This window comes from Lissotriton vulgaris, chromosome 10, assembly GCF_964263255.1.
Source record: "Lissotriton vulgaris chromosome 10, aLisVul1.2, whole genome shotgun sequence".
NCBI lineage: Eukaryota > Metazoa > Chordata > Amphibia > Caudata > Salamandridae > Lissotriton > Lissotriton vulgaris.
In genome coordinates this window covers 1,061,804,397-1,061,823,242 of record NC_141698.1, presented here as the reverse complement: position 1 = coordinate 1,061,823,242, position 18,846 = coordinate 1,061,804,397, and positions in this window count along the sequence as shown.

Below are 18,846 nucleotides of genomic sequence, written 5' to 3'. Positions count from 1 at the left end.
ATTTCAAGTTAACGAAAGACACATTTTTTGCTATTGTTTCGAATTGGTAACTAATAGGCATTTAACCCCTTAGCTGCAGCGGCTATTCCGCCGCAGTGCTAAGGGGGAGTGGGGGCCGCGCAGCGCTCGTGTGCTCGTGACGGAACCGCTCCGTCACGAGCCTCGGTGGGCTTTGCTTGTGACGAAACGGTTCCGTCACGGCCCCACCCACTCAATAGAACGCTCAGCGCAGGCGCTGAATTGGCGCCGCGCAAGCACGGCGAGCGAGCCGTGACGGAACCGTTCCGTCACCAGCAGAGCCCACCCGAGGCTTGTGACGGAACGGTTCCGTCACAAGCACGGAAGGGGTTAAAATAATGCATCCATGAGCTTTTTTGGCTGCAACAGCTTTATCGAATAGTGCTAGGCTAGTCTAACACTTTTATTCACCATCCGAATGAAAATTGCTGGGGAGGGAGCTGGAGACCATACTTTATCCAGACCCAACTCAGTTAATCAGGATTCAAAATATTTGTGCCAAGGGTTTTCCAGTCTGGGATGCACCATCTCTTGCTAAGTGTGGTAGCTCAATGTACTTTCTGGTGCCTCCTTCCTCCTTTCGCAGAACTTAACATGTGCGCCTGGCAAGCCCGGACGTCAGGGGTACTTGGGCTGGTGAGGGGCTCCTGGGCAAACTAAACAGATATTTAAAAACAGACTCTTGTATAGAAGCCAGCAATTTTAAGACTTAGTCCTTGCAGATTTCAAATACATACATCAAAGACGGGAGAAGTTTAGCTTTAATAAGTCTAGGAATGGGGTTCAGAAGAGGGGAGAGTTTAATTTCCTTTGAAGACTACAAAAAGCAAACAAGAAGGTTTTAACACTTCAGCTTTACTCCTTGCAGTTGTAAATTAAAATCTATGAATCAAAAACGAAACGGAGGTTGTTGAGTTCCTATGATTCTTTTACATGCACACCTAAAGTTCCTTTTGGTTCGAAATTATTCTGATAATCTCTTTTCATTGTGTTCTCAGGATTGGTATGTGTACAACATAAGTATAGTGCTTTGGCACATAGCATTCAAACCCCTCTCAAACCCATAACACAGTTATTCCTTGTACATCCTCATTACAATAATTTATTGGTAATTCTGGGGCCGTGTTATGCATATTATGCATAGGGCACACTTTCCCTGTTTGCACCACAGAGCACCTTAAAACGATTATATGTCGTAACAACGAGTTCAATCATGTCCTCCTCTAAACCACGATTCTTTTACCCCGCATTCCTTTACCACAATTTTTCGTGGTAATGGAATTTGTGTTAAATAAAATGCTTTCCAACTATTACCCCGCACACCCTAAAAACAAACACCATCCCCCACACACCCTATAAATTAACCCCAACCCCTACAAACGAATCCCAAAGCCTCCCAAACCCTGTATATTAATCCCAAACAACCCGCTCTCTAAAAACTAATCCCCCTACTGTAAAAATAAACATGATTACCCTCAAACCCTAATAACTAAACCCCAACCCCAAAAATCTAACCCAAAACCCCCACCCCCTGAAAATTAACCTCTCTTACCTGTTCCTCTGCGCGCTCCTCCAAACTGACTGCTTTTAGATGGTGGCATCAGGTTGTGACTAAGATGCAACGATAGTCCTCAGTCGAGGGTGACACAGGGACGGAACTGAGGACGGCACAGTGGGGCTCAAAGGCGGGCAAAGCAGGACACTTTACATCACGTACGTGAGAGGTACACACGGCAATAGTTCAGGCTGGGAAACAACCTGAACAACGACGCAAGCCAAACTCCGCCCTGCCCGAACACTGGACTGAACCAACCATAACCACGCACATGCTTGGTTAAGGCTGAGTCGTTGTTCTGGCAAGTCGTTGTTCCGGCTAGTAGTTGTTCCGCTTTCGTGACTCTGGAACTCGTTGTTCAGGAATCATTGTTCAGGATGTATCCCCCTTAAAACAGGTGCGCCAGGCGCAAACAGGGAAAGTGCACCCTACTACATTGAATGTGCTGCCCCCAGGGAAGTCGCGAACTAGCGCTGCCCTGGGGGCAGCACATCCAAGTGAAAAACAGAGTGACTTGGAATCAGCCACTCAGTGTTTCACTGTGCAGGTGGCAACCCGCCTGCACTTTTAAAAGGGGGTCCATAGGTCCACCTTTCCCACCTCTAGAGGGTTGCTATCAGGGGGTGCACTGACAGTGCACCGCCTTTTTGATGGCGCACTGTCAGTGCGCCTCCTGTCAGCTTCTTTGCCTCTGCGCCCACATCTGTAATACGGCGTGGATGCAGAGGCAAAGGGATTCCCTCCTGTGCATGATGCCACACCCCCATACAAATGAGGGAATGCCCTCTGGTGATAGCGCTGACGCTATATGTGCGCCAGTGCTATCTGTATTACAGAAGGGGACACACAAGCATCTGCAGCCCCTTCTGTAATACCAAAGTGCACCATGGGAACGCAAAGCGGGCGCTAACACCTGGTGAGCCCTCAGTGCACTTTCTTTAATACGACTTCTGGTGTTTGATTTAATATCTCAAGAATTTTGGACCTCTAGCAACAAACAATGGGGCATATTACCAAGGGCCATTATCGCCGCTTTAGCTGGACTTTTTCCTGCTACAGCGGCGATAATATTATCACCCTATTACCTAGCTGTCGCTAACACCAGTTAGCGACAGCTAGTAGGAGATAGCGATCATCTTGGGGCCCGATTTGCATGTCAGCAAACAGTGGATCGTCACATTGGATGTTGAAAGCCTTTACTCCAATATTCCCTGCACAGGGGCTATTGATGCAACTAAATGGTTTATTGAGTCATTGGACATCAACTGCAATATAAACTTTATGCTCGACTGTCTCAAAATTATCTTAGAAGACAACATTTTCGAATTCAGAGTTAGCCTCTATAGGCAAGTAAAGGGAGTAAGCATGGGCGCGTCTTGCGTCCCAACTATTGCTAATATTTATGTAGCATATTTCGAAGAACGTCATATCTTTAACGAGGTAGCTCCATTTTTTGAATCAACCTTTTATTAGTCGAGATATATCGACAACATTATATTCATTTGGGACGACAACAAAGATATTTTACAAGAATTCATATCTTGGCTTAATGCGTGTGACCTCAATTTAAAATTCTCTGAGAAAATAAGCAATACAGAAATTGAATTTCTGGACTTAATGATTAAACATGATCAGGGCCAACTGGTCTGTTTTGTTAAACCGACCGCCCGCAATACTCTCCTTCATTACAGTAGCTTTCACCCGTCAACACAGAAAAACAGCATACCTTTTAGCCAATTTCTCAGACTATGGAGAAATTGTACAAGATTGACAGATTATGATGAGAGAGCTACTGTAATGAAGGAAAAATTTAAAGAGCGTAGTTATCCTCACAGATTAATACGCAAATTTTGTAAAAGAGCCAGGTATTATGATCGCCAACATCTTCTACAAAATACCAAAACTAAACAAGATGCAAGTTTGATATTTGTAACAAGATATTCTCTTTTAAATAACCAAGTATGCCAAATTATATACTCAAATTGGCATGTGCTTAATGTCAACAAAACTGGTCAGGAACTGATACCTAAGCCACTTTTTGCATTCCGCAAAAACAAAAATCTAAAAGATTTGGTTGTAAGATCACGTATGCCATTAGCAAAAGATAGCGTACAAAGCAATATCATTACTGGGGACCCGGTAATCGGAAACTATAAGTGTGGAATTTGTAAAATTTGTCCACAAGCCATTGAGACAAAGGAGTTCAATCATAATGGGATTACAATACAATTGAATTACATGGCGAACTGTAAAGCTAAAAATATTATATATTTGTTACTCTGTCCATGTAAATTGGGATATGTTGGAGAATCCTCTTGTTCTGTCTATACAAGAGTAACAGAACATAAGTCTGCGATCCGTACTAGAAAAATGAATGCCCCACTAGTAGCCCATTATGTAGAATATGAACATAAGCCAGAAGAAATCCAGTGGGTGATTTTAGAGAAAGTTACCCCAAAAGAAGGAATATGTGTTGACAAAATCCGGCGAAAACGTGAGGATTTCTGGATTTTTACTTTAGACATAGTAAAATCAGGATTGAATCTAGAAATTCCATGGGAACAAGTTATAATAGAGCCCGTTTATTTCTGACCTGTGGTAATATAAGGACTTGAGGCCACAATGTGGTACATTATTGACACGTTTAACGATCTTCACTGTGCTTCCCCAGTCCGTTTTCTATTTTTGTGACCACCAAAGAACAACAGTGACGCTACATTACTGATGCGTCTAGCGATCTTCATTGTGCTTCCCTGGCCTGTGTTCTATTTTTGTGACCACGAACGAACAACTGTGACGCCATACCAACGTCATCTGGTTGCGCCGCTCTATCTCTAACACCTGAATTTAATAAAATCAAAAACGCGGGTCTTTTTCAATCTATATATATAGACCCAGGATTTGCTAGACGCTTTGCTTATATTGCTGCGGAGACTCGGCTCGCAATAGAGGAGCTTTGCTGTATATGAAAAGCCATAACGGAACTAAGGTACGTGAATGAAGAGTGCATGTCAGGAACCTAAAGATAGCAATTAGTTTAACATCGCAATGGCTATATTGACGCTTATAGCATTCTTTTTGTTTTTATTTTTTTTAGATGCATAAATAAACTGATCAAATGAAACCGGATGGCTCCATACCTCACTTAATCAGAAACAAAAGGTATTGCTGTAGCACATATGACAAATTGGTGCCTTTCACACATATAAAATAATGTAATATATCGGATATTCAAACAATCGATTTGTTTTTCCTCAGACTGAACCCGTATAAGCAATATTGAAAGTGTTCGAATAAGACTTGATGATCGTACAGCACGGAGCTACCCCCTTTGTACAATCAGTGCTCAGCAGTGCATAATATCTATTAGGTAAATCAAGACCAGCAAATAGATCATAAATGGTTACCAATAATTGTGGGCAGCTGGAAGTAAAATATCGTTCTTTTTATTATCCATCTGACAGACTTAGCTTTTTACTTTCCCCGCTACCGTTCGTGAAAACAACTTCAAATAAGGCCTACAAGAAGTGACATCTTCAACAGGACACTTAAAGTCAATAACGGTAAAATAGGAAGGTTTGTCATTTTATGCACAAAAGGGACTTTATTGATGTTAGACCTGTTGCTATCAATGAGTTGTATTTAGTAAAACTATAAATGCTTAAGAAAGCTACGCCTTTGGGGCCTTTAGTCTGTTTATCGTAGCTTCTAAGTAAAAATGGACATGATATCTTGATTCCAACTTTAAGGAGTCATATTAGATTAATATTAGGGACTGCTTGAAGACAAACAATTCCTTAGCTCTTACTGTATTAAGTGTTAGAGTATATTAAAAATACATAATGGATATCAATTTTTTTTTCCAAAGTGTGAGGGTTATGTTAATGTTCTCCAGCAGACCATAGTATTAAAATAGAATATACAATAATAGATTCCCTATTCCTTATACAGCTTTTCTCCAGACTATTTACTGCAAACCAAAAGTCGAGTGCCCTGGTTGGAAGTTATTTAAGTTGGGAATAAAAAGATATTGTTAATTGATTCTTGTATAGCGCACTACTCACCCGCAAGGGTCTCAAGGCGCTTGTACGAATACCTCTGTGGAACCCATCCTGGCTTTCCACTCCTGGGCACCCCCAGGGTGAAGGCCAGGCATCCTTAGCGTTGTGGGGGCCATTGTGGAGATTAAGCAAGCTATTGCCCAGAGTTGCATTCTATGATTATAAGAGGCACCGAGGCAAGAATTATCAGGTCTGTGGAAATTTTGAGCCCAAGACCCGTTGAGGCGGGGAATTGAACCATGGTCCCAGGCTAGACCTCTGCATCAGGGTCTGCTGCTCTAACCATTGAGCCACACTTCTCCTAAGTAGAAGATAGAAGTTAGAAACTCGAAATATCAACTTACGTACTCTGAAAGTAAGTATTAGTAAAATTCTACTATCTTTAAGATCTAGGTATCGATGATGGTAAACACCGAAATAAATAGAATAAACCAATTTGCTGGACCAAACAAATCTCTATGTGTTTTACTGTTCTTTTCTGTTCCTTCCCTTCATTCTATACCTTTTTCACATAGAAAGGATACATATTGTTGTTTTTAGTAATTCAGTAAAGAACCTTACTAATATGGGATTGTATAGGGCATGCATATAGCACTCAATATGGGTGAATAACTCTTGCCTAATTAGAGAAAGTTACATCTTTCAGAAAAGATACGCACAATGTAAAATCGACAGAATATAGAATAAAATGAATTGCAAACATCCAGTCATAGGATATAGACAAAATGGAATGTAATAATGTATAAACTGAATGTTGAATTGTAATAGCTATTGGATTTATTATAATATGCAATATGGTGCTGCTTGTTGTTTATGTAAGTAGAATGAACTACACTATTAATAGAAATGTAAATACTGACCCAATGAGCTTTAAAAAATGTACAGTGTAATATATTACATCAAGCTCAAAGCGACTGATATATAAATTTTTTGTATTTTTTCTTTCTAGATTTACGTTGCACAATGTTATGTCTTGTTAATTGTGAATGACGGTCAACTGACGAAGGCTACTGGCCGAAACGCAAGTAGTTCTATTCCACCGCTTTGCCTACCTCATTATTACATCGACCGAAAATATCCACTTTTTGTCTCACAGTTTAATTTTAATTTATTTGCTATGTGTATGTATTTATGTTTGTAATATGTCAAATGTCTGTATAAAGCATATCAAATAGAACGAATAATGAACTAAAATATTTATATGAAAAAGAATATATGAAATAAAAACAAAAACAAAAGTTGTTTGTATTTTAATACATGGTTTTGAATCGTCCATTAATTACAGAAAGTCGCTTTAATATTGAATAATTAAATGGTCAGTTGTTAACCTTCTGTTTGCTAGGAAGAGTTGTTTTCTCTCTTTTTCCCAATTTGTTTATTGTTCCCTACGACTAGCAAACTCAGTAACTGTAGGGTTCCCCCGTTTTCCAAAACCTGTTTACTCATGGCCTGTCCATGAGGGGAGTCTGTTGCTATTGACATATGAGTCTAAAATTAAGTTTTGTGCAGCCTTCTATACACTGTTTGTTTTGTTAGTTGTGCGTTGCTCTTTCTTTATTCTTCAATCTTTTTGATAGTCTTTGGATCACAAATCTATCCAGCTCTTTGAATTTATATACCCCATAACTCCTTTTCTTGGTATATTATTATTTGTATCATTGTTTCTAGATCGAAATCACAGTGACTAAAATTAGCTGTATCACTAATTCATCTACTAAATAATGGCTACAATAAAATCCTTTGAATTTAGTGACGAAGACTTTGTTACCATGGTAGGATCCTCTGTTGGTTTTGACTCAAGAAATACAACCAATACAGAGCAGAATGAAGATGTAATCAAATTACTAGCCCTTAAAAAGAAGTCTAAAAGAATTGAACTTCACGGTAAATTTATATTAGATTACTTAAAAGCTGGAACAATCCCTCAAGGTCTCCAAATAAAAAATATCCCAGGTTTATTTGTACAACTAAAAACATTTTCTAGAACGTTGGTCCCTCATCGCTAATCGATGTTCGAGGGACCTAATGATGTTGATCGTAGAAACTGCTAAGGAGGTATTAACTCAGTTGGTCCAAGAAATTATAGAACTTGAGGATAAAATCAAATCTTCTACTGTCATACTAGATATTAAAAAGAAACTGGAAGACATAGAAATGGACCTTAACTCCTACAGCGATTATCTATATAAACGAAAACTGGATACATTTCAAAAAGATCTACGTTATTTTAGTCATGAAAAAATGTATCCTTATCTAGCAGAACATGTCTATGTTCAATCAGAAACTGTGGATCAAGATAATGTGTCACATCATTCTTACTCTAGACCAAATAAATGTACTACCTTTTCCAACTCTTCTGACTCTGGCAGCAATTCTAGTATGTCACCATATCAATCAAGAGGTAACAGATTCAGATCCAATCAGGGATATCAACCTTTTTTAGGGAGACGTCCTCAACATCGAGGGAATTGGAGACCAAACTATCGTCCCCAATATCGGTCACAATACCAGTACCAACAAAATCAATCTTATCCACCTCAGGGACAATATAAACAGAATCAAGCTTTTCAAACTCAGGGACAGTATCTACCACACTTCCAGGACCTTCAACAGAACTCAGGCAGATACTTGGAAACAAGAAATGCCCGTTATTGGAGGGAATAAAAATGATCCCCATTTTTAATTTGAGTAGCCATGTAGCCAGTGCAACTACTTATTCTATACTTTCAAAGGGACTCAGAATATAACAAATCAGGTCTGGCCCCAAAATCAGTGTTTACTCCAACATTGGAACAGGTTGCTCCAGAAGTAAGAATCTTTGAAAAACTTGTCATTAACAAACTGAAAAATATCACTAAAAGTGTACCTCATAACCCCTACAATATTTCAATGGATGAACATCAAGCTTTGATTGAACTTAAAGATTCCAGTAAAATAACAGTCAAAAGCTGCAATAAAGGGGGATGGATTGCTATTTAGCATACGGACAAGTACGTCGATAAAATAGAAGAAATGTTGAGCGATACTACCTTCTGCGCTAAAATCTCCAGAGATCCAACCACAAAGATCAAAAGTAAAATATCTAGACTAACCGCTAAGGCATTAAACAATGGAGATATTTGCCCCAAAGAACATGCCTATATGAATGGGGATAATCTGAAAATGGCTAGTCTATATGGCATCCCGAAAGTGCACAAAAACGAAAGGGACCCACCCTTTCGTCCCATCGTTACAACTATTGGCAGTGTCACTGAACCAGTATCCACATATTTAGATGCAATATTGCGTCCACACATTGTGAAAATACATGGGTATATTCAGGACACCAGACATATTATCAATCAACTAGAAGGTACACCTTTCAATGCGCACAGACAGTGGATCGTCACATTGGATGTTGAAAGCCTTTACTCCAATATTCCCTGCACAGGGGCTATTGATGCAACTAAATGGTTTATTGAGTCATTTGACATTGACTGCAATATAAACTTTATGCTCGACTGTCTCAAAATTATCTTAGAAGACAATATTTTCGAATTCAGAGGTAGCCTCTATAGGCAAGTAAAGGGAGTAAGCATGGGCGCGTCTTGCGTCCCAACTATTGCTAATATTTATGTAGCATATTTCGAAGAACGTCATATCTTTAACGAGGTAGCTCCATTTTTTGAATCGACCTTTTATTGGTCGAGATATATCGACAACATTATATTCATTTGGGACGACAACGAAGATATTTTACAAGAATTCATATCTTGGCTTAATGCGTGTGACCCCAATTTAAAATTCTCTGAGAAAATAAGCAATACAGAAATTTAATTTCTGGACTTAATGATTAAACATGATCAGGGCCAACTGGTCATGGACCTGTTTGTTAAACCGACTGCCCGCAATACTCTCCTTCATTACAGTAGCTTTCACCCGTCAACACAGAAAAACAGCATACCTTTTAGCCAATTTCTCAGACTACAGAGAAATTGTACAAGATTGACAGATTATGATGAGAGAGCTACTGTAATGAAGGAAAAATTTAAAGAGCGTGGTTATCCTCACAGATTTATACGCGAATCTTGTAAAAGAGCCAGGTATTATGATTGCCAACATCTTCTACAAAATACCAAAACTAAACAAGATACAAGTTTGATATTTGTAACAAGACATTCTCTTTTAAATAACCAAGTACGCCAAATTATATACTCAAATTGGCATGTGCTTAATTTCAACAAAACTGGTCAGGAACTGATACCTAAGCCACTTTTTGCATTCCGCAAAAACAAAAATCTAAAAGATTTTGTTGTAAGATCACGTATGCCATTAGCAAAAGATAGCGTACAAAGCAATATCATTACCGGGGACCCGGTAATCGGAAACTATAGGTGTGGAATTTGTAAAATGTGTCCACAAGCCATTGAGCCAAAGGAGTTCAATCATAATGGGATTACAATACAATTGAATTACATGACTAACTGTAAAACTAAAAATATTATATATTTGTTACTCTGTCCATGTAAATTGGGATATGTTGGAGAATCCTCTCGTTCTGTCTATACAAGAGTAACAGAACATAAGTCTGCGATCCGTACTAGAAAAATGAATGCCCCACTAGTAGCCCATTATGTAGAATATGAACATAAGCCAGAAGAAATCCAGTGGGTGATTTTAGAGAAAGTTACCCCAAAAGAAGGATTATGTGTTGACAAAATCCGGCGAAAACTTGAAGTTTTCTGGATTTTTACTTTAGACACAGTAAAATCAGGATTGAATCTAGAAATTCAGTGGGAACAAGCTATAATATAGCCCGTTTATTTCTGACCTGTGGTAATATAAAGACATGAGGCCACAATGCGGTACATTATTGACATGTTTAGCGATCTTCACTGTGCTTCCCCAGTCCGTTTTATATTTTTGTGACCACCAAAGAACAACAGTGAAGCTACATTACTGATGCGTCTACCGATCTTCATTGTGCTTCCCTGGTCCATTTTCTATTTTTGTGACCACGAACGAACAACAGTGACGCCATACCAACGTCATCTGGTTGCGCCGCTCTATCTCTAACACCTGAATTTAATAAAATCAAAAACGCGGGTCTTTTTCAATCTATATATATAGACCCAGGATTAGCTAGACGCTTTGCTTATATTGCTGCGGAGACTCGGCTCGCAATAGAGGAGCTTTGCTGTGTATGAAAAGCCATAACGGAACAAAGGTACGTGAATGAAGAGTGCATGTCGGGAACCTAAAGATAGCAATTAGTTTAACATTGCAACGGCTATATTGACGCTTATAGCATTCTTTTTGTTTTTATTTTTTTTAGATGCATAAATAAACTGATCAAATGAAACCGGATGGCTCCATACCTCACTTAATCAGAAAAAAAGGTATTGCTGTAGCACATATGACAAATTGGTGCCTTTCACACATATAAAATAATGTAATATATCGGATATTCAAACAATCGATTTGTTTTTCCTCAGACTGAACCCGTATAAGCAATATTGAAAGTGTTCAAATAAGACTTGATGATCGTACAGCACGGAGCTACCCTCTTTGTACAATCAGTGCTCAGCAGTGCATAATATCTATTAAGGTAAATCAAGACCAGTAAATAGATCATAAATGGTTACCAATAATTGTGGGCAGCTGGAAGTAAAATATCGTTCTTTTTATTATCCATCTGACAGACTTAGCTTTTTACTTTCCCCGCTACCGTTCGTGAAAACAACTTCAAATAAGGCCTACAAGAAGTGACATCTTCAACGGGACACTTAAAGTCAATAACGGTAAAATAGGAAGGTTTGTCATTTTATGCACAAAAGGGACTTTATTGATGTTAGACCTGTTGCTATCAATGAGTTGTATTTAGTAAAACTATAAATGCTTAACTCCATGGCTGCTATGCGTTTTCCCCATCTGTGCTGGAATTTGTTGTTTTACATTGTTTCATGACGAGCTGGGCTCGTCATGAGTGTACGAGGAGGCTACACCATGACGAGCCCAGCTCGTCATGAGTGTGGAAGGGGTTAAGAAAGCTACGCCTTTGGGGCCTTTAGTCTGTTTATCGTAGCTTCTAAGTAAAAATGGACATGATATCTTGATTCCAACTTTAAGGAGTCATATTAGATTAATATTAGGGACTGCTTGAAGACAAACAATTCCTTATCTCATACTGTATTAAGTGTTAGAGTATATTAAAAATACATAATGGATATCAACTCTTTTTTCCAAAGTGTGAGGGTTATGTTAATGTTCTCCAGCAGACCATAGTATTAAAATAGAATATACAATAATAGATTCCCTATTCCTTATACAGCTTTTCTCCAGACTATTTACTGCAAACCAAAAGTCGAGTGCCCTGGTTGGAAGTTATTTAAGTTGGGAATAAAAAGATATTGTTAATTGATTCTTGTATAGCGCACTACTCACCCGCAAGGGTCTCAAGGCGCTTGTACGAATACCTCTGTGGAACCCATCCTGGCTTTCCACTCCTGGGCACCCCCAGGGTGAAGGCCAGGCATCCTTAGCGTTGTGGGGGCCATTGTGGAGATTAAGCAAGCTATTGCCCAGAGTTGCATTCTATGATTATAAGAGGCACCGAGGCAAGAATTATCAGGTCTGTGGAATTTTTGAGCCCAAGACCCGCTGAGGCGGGGAATTGAACCATGGTCCCAGGCTAGACCTCTGCATCAGGGTCTGCTGCTCTAACCATTGAGCCACACTTCTCCTAAGTAGAAGATAGAAGTTAGAAACTCGAAATATCAACTTACGTACTCTGAAAGTAAGTATTAGTAAAATTCTACTATCTTTAAGATCTAGGTATCGATGATGGTAAACACCGAAATAAATAGAATAAACCAATTTGCTGGACCAAACAAATCTCTATGTGTTTTACTGTTCTTTTCTGTTCCTTCCCTTCATTCTATACCTTTTTCACATAGAAAGGATACATATTGTTGTTTTTAGTAATTCAATAAAGAACCTTACTAATATGGGATTGTATAGGGTATGCATATAGCACTCAATATGGGTGAATAACTCTTGCCTAATTAGAGAAAGTTACATCTTTCAGAAAAGATACGCACAATGTAAAATCGACAGAATATAGAATAAAATGAATTGCAAACATCCAGTCATAGGATATAGACAAAATGGAATGTAATAATGTATAAACTGAATGTTGAATTGTAATAGCTATTGGATTTATTATAATATGCAATATGGTGCTGCTTGTTGTTTATGTAAGTAGAATGAACTACACCGTTAATATAGAAATGCAAATACTGACCCAATGAGCTTTTAAAAATTTACAGTGTAATATATTACATCAAGCTCAAAGTGACTGATATATATATTTTTTGTAGATTTACGTTGCACAATGTTATGTCTTGTTAATTCTGAATGACGGTCACCTGACAAAGGCTACTGGCCGAAACGCGCGTAGTTCCATTCCACCGCTTTGCCTACCTTATTATTACATCGAGCAAAAATTTTCCCTTTTTGTCTCACAGTTTAATTTTAATTTATTTGCTTTGTATATGTATTTATGTGTGTAATTTGTCAAATGTCTGTATAAAGCATATCAAATAGAACGAATAATGAACTAAAATATTTATATGAAAAAGAATATATAAAACAAAAACAAAAGTTATTTGTATTTTAATACATGGTTTTGAATCATCCATTAATTACAGAAAGTCGCTTTAATATTGAATAATTAAATGGTCAGTTGTTAACCTTCTGTTTGCTAGAGAGAGTTGTTTTCTCTCTTTTTCCCAATTTGTTTATTGTTCCCTACGACTAGCAAACTCAGTAACTGTAGGGGTCCCCCGTTTTCCAAAAACCATAATTATCGCTAATGACATGCAAAAGCGGCTTGCCAAGATGTTAGCGACTGGAAACAGTCGCTAATATCGCTCTCTCCTATTACCAACAATGGCTTAGTTTTGGAAATATTCTGCTCCAATGAGAGGTGATCCTGCTCCTACCCCGACTTGACCGGTACTGCTGCGGTATTGCTGCTACCCTAGCTGACTGAAAGCTGGGAACACTCACCTTGCCTGCCAAAAGGGAAACGCGCTCCACACCGAATTACCGCCGACGCCGCCGCGCCAGGAGACACCAGCGGCAGCGGAGCGGACTCGGTACCCCAGGGGGACCTGCACTAGCGCACGCTGTGCGCGTCATCATCTAGCGCCAGGAGGCGCCTCAAAAGACGGGTCCTCCCGACCAGTGTGTGATCCTGCTCCTACCCCGACCTGACCGGTACTGCTGCGGTATTGCTGCTACCCTAGCTGACTGAAAGCTGGGAACACTCACCTTGCCTGCCAAAAGGTAAACGCGCTCCACACCGAGTTGCCGCCGACGCCGCCGCGCCAGGAGACACCAGCGGCAGCGGAGCGGACTCGGTACCCCAGGGGGACCTGCACTAGCGCACGCTGTGCGCGTCATCATCTAGCGCCAGGAGGCGCCTCAGAAGACGGGTCCTCCCGACCAGTGTGTGATCCTGCTCCTACCCCGACCTGACCGGTACTGCTGCGGTATTGCTGCTACCCTAGCTGACTGAAAGCTGGGAACACTTACCTTGCCTGCCAAAAGGGAAACGCGCTCCACACCGAGTTACCGCCGACGCCGCCGCGCCAGGAGACACCAGCGGCAGCGGAGCGGACTCGGTACCCCAGGGGGACCTGCACTAGCGCACGCTGTGCGCGTCATCATCTAGCGCCAGGAGGCGCCTCAAAAGACGGGTCCTCCCGACCAGTGTGTGATCCTGCTCCTACCCCGACCTGACCGGTACTGCTGCGGTATTGCTGCTACCCTAGCTGACTGAAAGCTGGGAACACTCACCTTGCCTGCCAAAAGGGAAACGCGCTCCACACCGAGTTACCGCCGACGCCGCCGCGCCAGGAGACACCAGCGGCAGCGGAGCGGACTCGGTACCCCAGGGGGACCTGCACTAGCGCACGCTGAGCGCGTCATCATCTAGCGCCAGGAGGCGCCTCAAAAGACGGGTCCTCCCGCAACGCGGGACGCGAGCGGGACGCCCGGGGCGAAGCAAAGTCCTGAGTAAGTACAACTACACTTACATTCTCTATCACTCCCAAACTGTTTGATGGCTACTGCTGCTGCTAGCATTGCCACTACTGGCTTGGATAAATCTGGGAGCATATTAAACAGAACATTGGATGATTATTTCCCCAAGGCTGCTCCCGAAGGTAACAAAGAACTATTACTTGCTGAGAAGCGGGCGGATAGGCGTCGCTCAATTGAACGTATTAAAAATAGGACACTGTCTGAGCCCATTTACTCTGTCACTTTGGACAATGACACAAATAATATTCCTACTGACAATGTTTCTCCAACTGCTAGTGTGCCCCTATTGCTTAAGGAATGTCTAGCACCTGCCATTTCACCAACGCAATCCTTGGTTGAGTCACAAAACGAGGGTCCAGATCTCCCTAGTACACCTAACCCCGCTGCAATTTTGATTTCACCCACAATCAGGCCGGGAAAGGTAGTAAGAGGAAAACACCACAAGACATTGGTTAACAAAGTACATGGGCCCCCACCCCCTAAAAAGTGACGGACATAAATGGACACTAGTAAGCCCAAGGTTAGCTACAGGGATTTTGGTAAGAAGTCTAGTCTTGCCTCTACCATGACCTTGGGAAAGTCAGCCAATAAGCAAACAACGGCAACTGCCACAACTCCGTCAAAATTCACAACACCTCCTTCTCCATCAACCACACTGCCTGACATTATCCACTCTCCAATGGAAGAAGGTTCACAGACAATCTTCCCGAAGAACCTACTGGACAATATTGAAATGATTGTGCGAACCTATATGTTAGCTTTATCTGATAGATTAAAGGGAGTGGAATCAAGGTTGGGGAGGATTGAGTTGGACCTGGTAGCTCTTGGGCAATTGGAAAAGCCACCTAGACACCAGAATGCAATACAGCCCCAAAAAGTTCTACATACAATGTGTACTACCTCTACGGAACGAGCAGCTGCAAAAACTACTAACTCTATTACTGATAGCAACACAGTAATGGCTAAAGTAGCTGCCCCTAGCCATCCAACAATAGATGCTCATTCTGTTAGTGAACCGCCCAAAAACACTGACCCCAAACAAATACAATCTATTAAGAGTAGATCTGTCATAACATCAAATTCTACGGATACCCTAGTTAACATTCAACCTAGGGAACCAACTATTCTCCCAAACTGTCTGCCTAGAGTTGAAGAGAAAGAGGTTGGTTACGTAAGAGGGGGTCAGGGAAGGACACCACCTATAGAACTCCCACCGGAAGCACTACCATATGTAGTGGTACTTACCGGGGTTCCTGAGTTGACTAGTGGAAAGCGGGAAGGTTACTTTCAGTTAAAGAACAAGATCATTCACTGGTTCTCATTGTACAGACCCAAAGCCAACTATGTAAATGGTGAAATAGTCCATGTGCGCCGTCTGTCTTGGCTGGGTGGCAGAACAAAGGATATAGGGGGTGACATTGTAGTTGTAAATTTCAGGGATAAGAAGGCGGTCCAATATATTCTGAATTGGCCTTATGGCAACGAAAATAACTGTATAGTGCCACGCCCATTAACTTACTTTTATCCAAGATCAACTGTATTCCCCCCTCAACATGTAACTAGCTTCATTCCCTTTAATACACAATTTTCGAATATGGAAGTAGCTAGGAACCCTGCTTATTTGCACCACCTTGTTCCACCCCCTTTAATCCATGGATGGAACACTGTACCAAATAGCCACAACCAAAGAGGGAATGGTAACATGTCTAATCTCATCCCATTTACTCCCTTGGAACTTACAAACAGGTTTGAGGCATTCAGTGGCTTGGAAGAGTGCGATGGATGTTTAAAGAGCACGGAAGATAATAGGGGTACCGAAAATGCTTCATGTATTCGGGAGTGTACTGAGGAAAACAGATTAAGTTGTTTGAAGCTAGGCCCAAACAATGACGTTATTTGTGATGAAATAATCAAAAATAGACTGTCTGTTGCATCTCCTGTGGCGTCTCCTGGGACAAATGAGGGCTTATCCCTGCTACCATTTGTCCCGATTCAAAGCAGTGATGCTGGGGGGATTGAAAATATGTCATGTACTTTGGGATATAACCACTGAAAAGAAGGTGATAGTAGACCCAGGGAGGATATATGCTCAGTTGTTATAGGTCCAGATGAAGTGATTAGGAGACAAATAGCAGCTGTACCTGCCGTGCCCCATGATACGAATGAGGGATCTTCCCTATTTACACTCGTCTCATGGAACACTGCGGGGGTGCGTGCAAAATTGGATGATCCCGACTGGAACGCATATATAAATACATTTGACATCTGTGTGTTGCAGGAAACTTGGGCTACAGTACAACTGCACAGGGTTGGCTATAAAACCTACCAAATAGAGGCTGTCCCTTCCTTGAGAGGTCGTGCATCTGGAGGCCTCTTAGTATGGGTCAATGTTTCCATCAAATTAGCTATCAAAATGATCAACACCGACTCCCTAGACATTCTTTGTCTAGAAATAACAACAGTGGATAATAGGGCGTTCTACTTATTTAATGTTTACAGCAGTCCCCAATCTTCCCACAAGGAATCCAGGTGTATAGGGAAGTTGGAGTTGCTCATGGATTCACTAAAAACAGAGTCAGGTGTTATTCTATGTGGAGACTTGAACTGTAACTTTGAACCAATTCCAGGGATAGCCATATTGTTTGAGGAGGAGGATAACGCCAATGCAATACCTGCCCTGAATGAGAATCGCATGGTTGCCGGTACAGCATTGGCGCTACAAATCACACGGTTCCTGACCTCACATGGTCTGAGAGCATGTAATGGCCGTATGCCTTCAGACAGCCCTAAAGCCCCTACATTTAAGAGAGGCAATTATGGGAGTAAAATAGACTATGTTATTGTCTCCCTTGATCTCTGGCCCTTTACAGTGGACCTAAAAGTCAAAGAAAGATATGAAAGTGACCACTACCCCCTAGAAATGAGTTTTCTATTAAGCATGGTTATGGAGCTTGACAACACGGAGGGAGGTCATAGTATAGCAACCTCAACCACTGCTGATAATATTGTTCTTAGTAACAATCGTAGGGCGGTTAAATGGGCATTTGTCCTAGAAAAAGAGGATTTACTAGCTAATATCTATTGCATCTTTGCAGATACCCTGGACCAATATTGTCCCCTCAGCTGCACTCCCAAAGAATTTTTCGATTTACATAAATCCCTTTTCAGTCAATTATTAGAAATTCTTACTAAAAAACCAAAAAGAGGTGCAGGTAGGACTAGTGCAAAATCTGTAGGCAAACCTTGGTATAACAAGGAATGCCACCTTGCCAAAACTGCACTGATTAACGCTGTTAAAGGGGAAAGTCCGTCAATAGTCAGAGAGAAAAGAAAGGCTTATAACAAAATAATATTAAGAGCTAAATCCTCATGGGATGAGGAATTGTGGCTCAACATGTTAACAGCCGCCAAAAACAAGGACCAGAAACAATTTTGGGAATTGGCAGCTAAGGAAAATAAACGAGAGAAAGGTTCCAGGGAGGTCTACTTAGATGAAGACACATGGGTTAAGCACTTCTCGTCACTGTATGCGGCCAAAACCTCGACTGAGGCAGCAAATGATGTATCCCCGCCCATACCATCAGCTAACACACATCAGGTAGTGTTTACTTTAAAAGAAACAGAGGCAGCAATTATCTCAATTAAGAAAGGGAAGGCGCCAGGGCTTGATAGAATCCCTGGTGACCTGTATTTGTATAATATTGATGTCTGGGCACCCTATTTAAACCATTTATTTAACATGGTTGCGGCTAGTGAGCACATTCCGGATACTTGGAATGGCGCAGAAATCATCACCATTTTTAAAAAAGGGGATCGTGGTGATCCAGCAAATTACCGCCCCATTAGCCTTTTAGATATCACGCAAAAAATATATGCTAGGCATATTCTAAATAGAATAAATTCATGGTTGGAGGAGGAGTCCATTTTATCCAAATACCAGGCGGGATTCCGAAGCAAAACAAGTACTATTGACCAAGTATTCAGGCTATGCTGCTTGTACTGGAAGTATGTCATCATTCGCAAAGGCCACTTGTATGTGACCTTTGTTGACCTGCGAGCAGCATTTGATCTCATCCCACGAGATCTACTTTGGGAAACCCTGAATAAGCAAGGGATGCCTGGCGA